This window comes from Pygoscelis adeliae, unplaced genomic scaffold, assembly GCF_000699105.1.
Source record: "Pygoscelis adeliae isolate BGI_AS28 unplaced genomic scaffold, ASM69910v1 Scaffold422, whole genome shotgun sequence".
NCBI lineage: Eukaryota > Metazoa > Chordata > Aves > Sphenisciformes > Spheniscidae > Pygoscelis > Pygoscelis adeliae.
Genome location: NW_008824188.1, coordinates 207,287 through 207,531, shown reverse-complemented (window position 1 = coordinate 207,531; position 245 = coordinate 207,287).

Here is a 245-nt window from a genome sequence, read left to right as displayed (position 1 = left end):
TGACGGACAGGGATCCTCGCCACAGATGAATCGCTCGGTGGCAGTGCTTCCCCAGACGGCAGAGGAACCGAGACGCATCCCCTGTCCCAGGCAGCTTACGGGAATTTTGGCCCTCGGTAATGACAGCGGAGAGAGGCGGGACGCCGTAGCATCACAGCAAAGAGAACGCGCCCGTCTCGGCCACGGCCACGCGGCGACAGCTCTGTGCATAAGTAGTAACCGAGGCGTAACGCCTTTGTAACCGA